Source organism: Rhinoderma darwinii, chromosome 5, assembly GCF_050947455.1.
Source record: "Rhinoderma darwinii isolate aRhiDar2 chromosome 5, aRhiDar2.hap1, whole genome shotgun sequence".
NCBI lineage: Eukaryota > Metazoa > Chordata > Amphibia > Anura > Rhinodermatidae > Rhinoderma > Rhinoderma darwinii.
Window position 1 is genome coordinate 332,123,190 of NC_134691.1, and position 10,687 is coordinate 332,133,876.

Here is a 10,687-nt window from a genome sequence, read left to right on the forward strand (position 1 = left end):
TCCAATGAATCCTCCGACCGGGGCAAATTTAGAGGGTCCTGAAATGTAGGGGCACACTTTAGTTGGCCTCTTAGTTGCAGCTGTGCGCCATATTGATCCATACTTCTCAACTTTTAAAATCCCAATCGCGGAAAATTTTTCAAGCCACCCCAGAAATGCTCACAATAGGGCATATCGTTTGCATAAACCCCGCCCCATTGCAGGTCCGCTTCGCTAGACAATCCTGCGAGAAAACAAGACGGTTGTTTTGTTAATATCGAAAATTTAATTCGGAAACACAAAGAGAGTCTCTGTCCTAAATGACTGATTCTTTATTATTCCTCTAGAAAACTTTAGAAAGTCCTAACTGGGCATCGGACAGCTCGGCCCTTCAAATCTGAGAAAAAATGGATCCCAGTTTCAGTGGAGATCAGGTCACGTATGAATAATTTCTTTCTATTGAAAAAGCTGTAAACTATGGATTAAAAAATTTACCAAATATTTTTCAATGCGTCACTTTATCTGTGTCGCTCAGAAATTCACCGGCGGTGCGTTTTTTTAAATCCGCAGCATGTCAATTGTATTTGCGTAATCGCTGCTTTTTTGTTGCGAGTTTTGCCCATTGAATAGAATGGGGAGATAAAACCTGCCACAAATAGCAAATGTTGCGATTTTTGTGGCGGAAAAGCTGCGATTCCGCCACAAAAATCGCAACTCAGAAGAAAAAATCTTAGGCCAGATTGAACACGAACGTGCTTTTGCGGCCGCAATTCCCCCAAAAATCCACGGGAGAATTGCGGCCCCATTTATTTCTATGGGCCCATGCACACGACCGTGGTTTCCACGGTCCATGCATGGCCCAGGAGCCTGGACCGCAGAAAGGCTCATAGAAAATAATGGACGTGGCCATGTGCACGGCCCGCGGTTTGCGGGCGGCTCGCAGGTGACACTCTGTGCCTGGCCGACCCAAAAATCACGGCGGTGCACATGGCTACGGTAGTGTGCATGAGGCCTTATACTTTCCCAGAATTCTGTGCTTCTTCGTCCAGGCCGGCCTCCTCAGATAAAGTTTCACCCCATGTGACCGCTGCAGCCAATCAGGGACTGCAAGGGTCACACGGGATGAAACGTCATCCCAGGACGGCAGAGGGACGCGTCGCCATGGCTACGTAAGTATGAACTTTTTTTTTTTACGTGCTGTTTTTTGTAGCATACATTTCGACAGGAGAACGGCACCACAAATTGGTGCAATTTTTCGGCCAGAATTCCCTGCCGTGACCAGTGCGGATACGCTGTGTGCTTTTACGCAGCGTATCCGCCCTGTGTGATCTCAGCCTCACGGTGATAAATTGCCCCGATGCTTGTATATCTATAGCGAGTGCGATTTTAGTCACAGCCACCCAACGAAAGAGAATTATTATTTTTATTTTAAAAAATGTCAACTTCCGTTTCACCTTAAAGAGGCCCGACATATAAATCCTCGTGTTGGACATTAACCCTTCTAGACATGGTATTTGCATATCTCAATCTTTTCGCTGTCATAACAGTTTATTCTGGACCTTTTATAGAAAACATAGTGACACCGCAAATTAAAATACAATATAATTACGCTGAACTGCACTTCTTCAAACCTGCGCCCTGCACAGTAGGAGTGATTACACAGACTCCTTATCTGCGCCGCCTCCATCCAAAGTTTGTTTTACCAAACATATTAAATTAAGGCTAAATGGAAACAGATGAAACTGAAAAACAAATTTTTATTTTTTTGGGAGTGGAGGGCCTGCGTCACTGCCCCACACACAATAAGCTGGTGTTTGTTTCAGGGGTCGGCTCTGCACTGGATCAGCGCAATCTGCAATATCAGGGATGACACAGAAGCCCCAGGGGCATATACCGAGAAGGATTGTAGCGAGGATCCATCTAGACGTTACACCATCGCATGTTCCAGTCCTGCCATGTGCTGGAGGAACTCTTACAAATTTAGACTTAATAAAATGTAATAATAATGATAAATAAAAAATGTAAAAAAAGCTGATGTATCTAAGCCTGTCATGTGTGATACCCTCTGCTGAGCTGTGTATCTAAGCCTATCATGTGTAATACTGTCTGCGGAGCCAGTGTATCTGAGCCTCTCATGTGTGATACTCTCTGCTGATCCATTGTATGTAAGCCCATCGTGTGTGATACTGTCTGCTGAGTCTGTGTATCTAATTCTATCATGTGTGATACTGTCTGCGGAGCCTGTGTATGTAAGCCCATCGTGTGTGATACTGTCTGCGGAGCCTGCGTATGTAAGCCCATCGTGTGTGATACTGTCTGTTGAACTATTGTATCTAAGCCTATCGTGTAATACTGTGTGCTGAACCAGTGTATCTAAGCCTATCTGTGATACTGTCTGCTTAGCCAGTGTATCTAAGCTTATTATGCGTGATACTGCCTGTAGAGCCGGTGTCTAAGCCTGTCATGTGTGATACTGTCTGCTAAGCTGCTGTATCTAAACCTATCATGTGTGAATAGTGTGATACAGTTGGCTAATCTGTGTATCTAAGCCTATCATTTGTGATACTGTTGACTAAGCTGTGTATCTAAGCCTATTATGTGTGATACTGTCTGCTTAGCCAGTGTATCTAAGCTTATTTGTGATACTGTCTGTAGAGCCAGTGTATCTAAGCCTTTCATGTGTGATACTTTCTGCTAAGCTGCTGTATCTAAGCCTATCATGTGGGATACTGTCTGCTGAGAACCTCACAGCACCCCCATCAAGTAATGTTATTCCATTTCATCATAAAATATTCTCCGGGGACAGTAAGATTCTTGGCCAGTATAGCTAATCCTATCATTGTGGTACAGTCGGCTGATCCAGTGTATCTAAGCCTTTCATATGTGATACTTTCTGCTGAGCCAGTGTATCTAAGCCTATCATGTGTGATACTGTCTGCAGAGACGGTGCATCTAAGCCTATCATGTATGATATTGTCTACTGAACGCTTTTATCCAAGCCTATCATGTGTGATACTGTGCTGCTGAATCGGTGTATCTAAGCAGATCATGTGTGATACTTTCTAGGCGATCCACATGACATCACATTCCGCATGTGCAGTTGGCCAACTCTGAGAAAACTGGGATGAATTCCAGAGACAAATCTTTAAAATCTTGGGCCGTCCCTGGAATTGAAGACCATTTGGCAGCCTCGATCTTGATGGACACATCCATTAGAATAAGTAATTGACCATAGGATGTCGATCTTTTTTTCTTAGATGATCAGTGAGAACCGCTCCGTAGAAACCGAGTCTTCCAGCGTAGTGACATCATGAGAAATAAGGTTTGGATTCTGGAATGAATGGAACTGAGATGTCTCCCTGATAACAGGAACTGTCAAGGTCTTCAATGGACGATGTGCCCCAGGGACTTCACGGAACAAAGATCCTCAGAGAACCGAGAGGAAGCCACGCCCATTCCCTCGTATCGGGGGAACCAACGTTTATAGAAAACTTGGGAACGATTTTCTCCTTCCTATTAACCCTTTGTCTCTCTGGATTCTTGCATCAGAAGAGTTAAAGTCAGCGCATAGTTATCCGTGCGGTGAATTTGTGTCGTTCCGTTGTATGAAATCAACTTCCTTCCTAAAACAATTCCTTCAATTCTTCCCGGTCTGTTTTACACGTACTGAACACATATTGGGACCACATGGCCTTATTTGTAGAGTTGCCTGCAGACTTGCTTATTCACATACTGTTTTTGACTGTGGACCCACTCTGGTTTGCAGATCCTAAATTCGGATATTAGGAGAATTGCATGAACGACAATTGCCTAATACGTACACCCGCAATTGCAGTGAAAAATGGTCTTCGAGAGGGGTGGTCCTTTACATATACATAAGACATTAGGGAGTTTTCTAATATGTATATTTAGCAGAGTTGAATTAGTTATCAGACTGCTCCATTTCAGCCCTTTTCAAGGAAAACCATAGGTAACACAGCGCATAGTGCCAATTGGTACATTTAGCTCTGCTGTACTGTCAAACGAAGCTCCGCTGCATCTGTACAAGGGAACGATGGGAACCTACACTACAGGGCTTTGCGGTTTACATGCATCTAATCAGCAACAGATTAATTGTACTTTCAATACTTGTAATATTACTTCAAGGGGTTTTCTTATCACACAGCTGAGAGTCCCCTTAGTGATCAGTTGATCGCCGCAGCGATCGTTTGATTGTCACAGGTGCGGCTCCTGAGAACCATGGAAAACAGCAAATTTTACGGAGGGGAGATTCAGCAGAGCATTTTGCAGTATTACATGGAAACCATTGAGATGACATTGACTCTCCAATCCGGCTCATTGAGGAAGATCGCGAGCTGGGGACCCTCCTCTATGACGTCCTTATGCCCTAATAGGGCATATGGACAGGGGTTGTCATGATGGGACAACCCAATTAAAAGCCTAGCTCCACTCAAAACATAAAAAGTCATCTGTCACTACAGTAAACCCCAATAACCCTCTTCCAACACTCACATGGGTCTAGGAAGCTGAGGTATGAGTTGCTGTTTGATGATGACGTCATCATATTACTATTTCAAGTAACCACATTAGAGTGAATGCTATAATAATAATAATATTAAGAGAAATGGAAAGTGTAGATGGGAGAGAGAGAACAGCAAATACCTCTCTGTATATCCCTATGAATTTGGGTGACTGGATGTCCAAACACAGCTCTCCATAGGCTTCAATATGGCTGTTTATGGTTTCGGCTGGAGCTTGTTACATACAGAACAGCAGCTTTGAAGAACAAATTGCTGCTCTAAAAAGTGAAATTCCGTGCAGAGCAACATTCATGAGCACATAACTTTTCTAATTTGGACAGAGATGTGCTGTAACATATTATATGGGAGTGTTTTATAGGAAGTCAATGAATTATGTTTTTAATAAATGTAAGAGGAAACCCAAATGAGCACATACAAACTCTTCAATTAAGGAGATTGTCCTAACAGGAAACTCTTGAAAGCATAGTCAGCCATTTTGAAAGCTATAAGGAGCTGTCTTTGGTCACCCGGTCACCCATATACAAATAAGTATACACAGACACTTTCTGCTTTCTCTTACCCACCCTCTATTCTCTCCATGTTTGTCAATATTGTGTTTGTTACCCCAGTGCTGGAAGGCCGCTGTGCCTCAAAGTGTTAGCTCATGAGCTAGTGTAGGAAGCATTTCTAAGAAATATATGTAATCTCCTTTTTTATTTATTCATCTATAAATCCTTACTTCCTTTACTTTATTTGTCTTCTAATTGTAATATCCCCTCTAAGGTTCCGAAAGAGGAATTTAGGACACAAGAATCCCCTCTGGATCAACCGAGACGTTCCACCTTTTTCGTCACTGTAAAAATCAGGATGGGTGCCAGGTATTATATTTTTATAGTTTGGACACAACATGTGGAAATCATTTTCTCATGTTTTCCATGTGTCAGGAGAGAATTATCTGATATATTCCTGGTCTCTACAATGGGTTCTTGCTGCATACTCATCCCCTTTGGGGGCTCCAAAAAGTATGCACCTAATGGCCAGAATTTGGGTTGACGAGGGTGGAGTCCTATAGGGTCGGGTTTGGTGTTGTAATATCAGACTGGTCAGCTTATTCTTTGTAACCAAATATGATATGAAGCTATGCCGATAAATATAAACATATAATGAAATGATTAATTGTTATAATTTTTTTTAAGCTAAACATTGCATAGAATTATAGCCCATTCTTCCTGACGGGTTCTTTCATTAAAATCAATAGAAATAATAACAGAGGAAATTTACATTGCTAGCTTCCAGAGTGTATGTGGGCTGTCATGTGGGCGTTCCTACATCAGTGCAAAACCTAAACTACTAATTTAAGTAGGCACAAAAGCCACAGGAGGGGACTATGTGTGGTTAACACACACAAAGTTGACTTGAAAGAGGAGAAGTAGAAGAACAGAGGACTAGGAAGTGACTGTGTATATATTTATACAGGTGGGTGACTGGGTGACCAAAGTCAGCTTTTCATAGAATCCAAAATGTCTGACAATGGTTTAAACTTCCTTACTTAGCTTATAATAGCGAGAGAATCAATCACATCTGTTGGGTTTATGAGCTCGGACCTCCAATAAACATTTACAGTGCCCTAAAAACCTTCAGGGTCACTCAGCTTTCTTCATCACTTAATAAATGACCCTTCAACTCAATAGAACTTTGTTTTAGAGATTTAGGACCTAGAACCAGTACCTTGGGCCCACCAGGGGACGTGATTTTTAGAAACTACCCTTCATCAATAAGGTCTAATAGGTTATTGTGAATCATCCCAATAGACCCTAGCAGCAAGTGATCGGCTTCAAAGTCACCTCCAAATGGGGCTGTCCTCTGCTGGACCCCTGGGGTCCATTATTTTGTCAGAGCCTGGGACTGAAGAGCTCTGGTGGGCCATTCCGACCCTGAATAGAGCTGAGGGAGTGGCCTTCTATGACCCTTATCAATTGGTTACCAGGTCATTAGGAAGCCACATTGGCCCTATAGTTACTTTTACATTCTAGGGTCCCATAAAAAAGTTTAAAAAATGACAACAATTCTACCACTTTCCCAGACTATAACTGAGAAAAAACTTCCGTCCCCAGCCAGAAGATATACAAGTGTACCGTAACCCTCACCGGCTTCATCCGCAGCAGAACGACGCTTCCATTACAGATACATTTCTATCCAAAGTTTCACGTGTGAGCATGAGAACCGTTAAGCCTTGTTACTTGTTGATTAATTGTCACATCCTGCAATAAAGATGTTATCACGCATCCAATCAACTACTCTAAGTCCAAACATAGCATACACTCCATCTTCCAGCTGCTTGTAAGAAGTCTCTCTGATCAACTGCCTAAGGGAAAGAGCTTGCTAGGAAGTAAGTCATTAAGGATTGAATAGAAGCATTCCTCGCCATAGACTTGGATACCCTGGTGAAATACAATATTAATAGCAGTACAGTGTGCGCTAACCGTTATACAGGGCAGCGTGCCTGCGCTAATTACACCATCGTAAGCTGAAATTTACTGTCCGAGAAAACATGTATATAGCCTGTGGCGTCTCCAATACAGGAACAGCAATAACGAGGCTGATCGGAAGGAAGACGATAGCTGGGATTAACAGATTATAGATTATTACATTACAACAAATTGTTAAAGTGAATCTCCACCTTTTACCATCATGTCATTTTTAGATCTGAATTTCTGTGATGAATAATTACATAATATATATTTAAAAGGATCAGAGCTCTGTTTTTCTTATACACAGCTCCAAATCCCCTGCATAAATATAGGATGCCATAAATTAAAACAATTCTCCCTGCAGCCACCAGAGGGAGCTAAGGAGCTTAGTGCATACTGTTTTTTTTTTTTTATTCAGTTCAATGTGTAAAAGCTCATAGGCTCCCTCTAGTGGTGGCTGCAAGTAGACAGAATTTTATTTTAGATCTCCCACAGTTATAAAGATTTATTTATAACTTAATCAGCACAGATTTTTTTTTTACCTATTTAAATTAAAAAACATTAAATTGGGTTCAGGAGTGGAATTTACTAAAGTGAAAATGAGCATTGTTTACTGGTTTTCATGACTTCATAGTCTGGGTTTAACACAATGAAAGCTCACAAGATAATCCCTAATCAATAGGTCATTATAGTTCACACCAGAGACAAGTAGAAGTTTTTGAATTGACTGATTCCCCTATTGGGGGTCATCAACAAAAACTAGAGCACAGACAAAAACAAGGTGACTCATTGTAAACATCTTCAGACCACCGAAACTTTACTCACATGTGAATCTCTGCATCAGAAATGCAGGAAGGAAAGAATGGAGCAGCTGTAAACTGACAGCTGTTCCTTTCTATGATTTGCAGCAGGCCTGTGTGGGCATTGCAGATCGCAATACGAGTACCACTTCAATGCACCCATCTAGCCAGTCAAAAAATGTTGCCCCTCTTGTCTAAGCCTAGTTATTACATGACTGCTTTGGACTGAGAAATTTATGGTTCTTTTCTAGACCACTGAATGTATTGCAGGTGATCACAGGTCCCAAACTATTGCCTGGTTTTGCATGGCTGCTCCCCAATTGCGTAACATCTTAAGGAGGTATTCCTTTACTTAGTATAGCATATATTTACAGGGTGCCAATACTTTTGCACAGACCCCTATCGTCAAATAACCCGTTTTCATTTCATTTTTTTTACCTGTCCAATTTTTTTACTTAGTTTCCATTGATGAATTTGATCTTTGTCTGCCGCCTTCTCCACAGATGACCTATAAGACACGGCTATGGGCTGGAGTTGGAGGACTTGGAGCACTTGACTCAGTGATCCTTCTCCAGCGGGCTGTTTGTTTTAGCTTGTGTCAGACGGCCATCTGCGGAGTGTTTGTGCAGAGACGTGAGATGGGAAAGAGTCACAGGTGCACATATGGCAATGCTATATAATCATTTATGTGTTTTCACATCATTTTTCTCCCTCAAAATACCTTGTCCTGAACTAGAGAAAGCCTTGACCAGTGTGAATTCACTAAAAATCAGAGGAAACACATTTTTAGTATTATTATTAATGTTTTAAAGTTGACTTATTGCAAAATTGTAATTGTGCCACTAATGGGAGCTCCAGTCGTGCGACTGTAAGGGTGTGGAAGAGAATTCCCACGCCTAAAGGGTATTTAAAGTGGCTATGTGGGGACCAAAAATTATTATCAGTGTAGTCCCTACATTATGTCATACACTCGCTAATATACATTCCGGTCCCCGTTGCGCTGATTCTGATATTTTCATAGATTTTTATAGCGCTGGCGGGGGACCGGAAGTCTTGAAATGTCTTGCCTGGACGTGTATACCAACAGCAGCGGTTGAATAAAGTTACGTTTCCCACTATCCGCCTGCTTCATACCATCTTTTCTACGACTCACCTGCAAGGATCGTGCTTCACCCAGGCCGACCGTACATGACTCCGTCATCAGGCAACTGGTGGTCGAACACCAGACATTTCATTATACAGAGTATTTTGTCAGTATTTGTAAGCCAACACCAGGAGTGGGTCCAAACCATGGAAGAGATGACAATCTTTCTATTACACATTTCTAAATACTGCCGTGTGCATGCTGCACTAATTTGTCCAGCAAAAACAATGTGAATAGATGATGGAAGCCCCTAACGTTGCCTCCGACGTAGATATGAAAAGCTTTCACTCTAGAAAAGAAGTCATTGACACAAGTGGTGATTCATCTATCTCATATCTATCTATCTATCTATCTATCTATCTATCTATCTATCTATCTATCTATCTATCTATCTATCTATCTATCTATCTATCTATCTATCTATCTATCTATCTATCTATCTATCTCATATCTATCTATCTATCTATCTATCTCATATCTATCTATCTATCTATCTCATATCTATCTATCTATCTATCTATCTATCTATCTATCTATCTATCTATCTATCTATCTATCTATCTATCTATCTATCTATCTATCTATCTCATATCTATCTATCTATCTATCTATCTATCTATCTATCTATCTATCTATCTATCTATCTATCTATCTATCTATCTATCTACCTATCTATCTATCTATCTATCTATCTATCTATCTATCTCATATCTATCTATCTATCTATTATCTATCTATCTATCTATCTATCTATCTATCTATCTATCTATCTATCTATCTATCTATCTATCTATCTATCTATCTATCTATCTATCTATCTCATATCTATCTATCTCATATCTATCTATCTATCTATCTATCTATCTATCTATCTATCTATCTATCTATCTATCTATCTATCTATCTATCTATCTATCTATCTATCTATCTATCTATCTATCTATCTATCTCATATCTATCTATCTATCTATCTATCTATCTATCTATCTATCTATCTATCTATCTATCTATCTATCTATCATCTATCTCATATCTATCTATCTATCTATCTATTATCTATCTATCTATCTATCTATCTATCTATCTATCTATCTATCTATCTATCTATCTATCTATCTATCTATCTATCTATCTATCTCATATCTATCTATCTATCTATCTATCTATCTATCTATCTATCTATCTATCTATCTATCTATCTATCTCATATCTATCTATCTATCTATCTATCTATCTATCTATCTATCTATCTATCTATCTATCTATCTATCTATCTATCTATCTATCTATCTATCTATCTATCTATTATCTATCTATCTATCTATCTATCTATCTATCTATCTATCTATCTATCTATCTATCTATCTATCTCATATCTATCTATCTATCTATCTCATATCTATCTATCTATCTATCTATCTATCTATCTATCTATCTATCTATCTATCTATCTATCTATCTATCTATCTATCTATCTATCTATCATCTATCTCATATCTATCTATCTATCTATCTATCTATCTATCTATCTATCTATCTATCTATCTATCTATCTATCTATCTATCATCTATCTCATATCTATCTATCTATCTATCTATCTATCTATCTATCTATCTATCTATCTATCTATCTATCTATCTATCTGTCTGTCTGTCTATCTATCTATCTATCTATCTATCTATCTATCTATCTATCTATCTATCTATCTATCTATCTATCTCATATCTATCTATCTATCTATCTATCTATCTCATATCTATCTATCTATCTAT

General features: G+C 39.7%; 1 long non-coding RNA gene across 2 annotated transcripts; it reads left to right on the forward strand.

Moving 5' to 3' along the window:
* The first annotated feature begins 325 nt into the window (after window positions 1-325).
* On the forward strand, window positions 326-7,117 carry LOC142653061 (uncharacterized). Of its 2 annotated transcripts, none has more exons than XR_012848036.1 (3): window positions 326-413; window positions 3,237-5,377; window positions 6,583-7,117. It is a non-coding gene; the product is annotated as an uncharacterized LOC142653061 (long non-coding RNA). The 2 variants fall into 2 exon arrangements; XR_012848035.1 differs by having other exon boundaries at window positions 6,614-7,117.
* The last annotated feature ends 3,570 nt before the right edge of the window (window positions 7,118-10,687 follow it).